The following is a 596-nucleotide window of genomic DNA, read 5'->3' on the forward strand; positions in this document are numbered from 1 at the left end:
CTGCATCCCGCAAAAAGAAACCCGGGACGGGCTTTCCGAAATAAGACATTTTGTTTTGTCTTTCAAACGGCTAACCTTCCCCCTTGAAGACGGCCAACAAGATGCTCTGCGTTCAGATGACAGTCAAGATTGACGGCGGCTTGGCCCGCGACAACGCCCCCAGCATCGCGCTGAGCCAGGTTCCCCCAACGTTGCGAGGGACACACGCAGATCTAGGCGGGAGGCAAGAAGGGGCAGCAGAGGCAAAGGCCGCTTAGGAGGAATGGGAAATGGAAAATCGGGGGGGGGGGGGGAGAACGAGTTAAACCGGGCTTGAAATTGAATAGTAAAACTTCGAGGGAGACGAGGATGGGGTCCCGCCCCAGGTAAACCACCTACAGATGAGAAACAGATGCAATGCACAAGGAAGTGGCAAGCCACAACTTTGAGGTGAGCAGCAAGTTGTGCACCTCCTCCCGGGCGTTTTATTCGCACTCCCCCTGGCCGCCCTCCCCCAACTGCCCCCAGCACACACACCCTCCCAATCGCAGGCGGCGGCGGCGGCGGCAGAAACAGCAGCAGTGAGAGCGGCGGCAGCGGCAGAGGCAGCGGCAGCT

This window comes from Carlito syrichta, unplaced genomic scaffold (assembly GCF_000164805.1).
Source record: "Carlito syrichta isolate Samal-C Ts95f unplaced genomic scaffold, Tarsius_syrichta-2.0.1 Scaffold306570, whole genome shotgun sequence".
Lineage (NCBI taxonomy): Eukaryota > Metazoa > Chordata > Mammalia > Primates > Tarsiidae > Carlito > Carlito syrichta.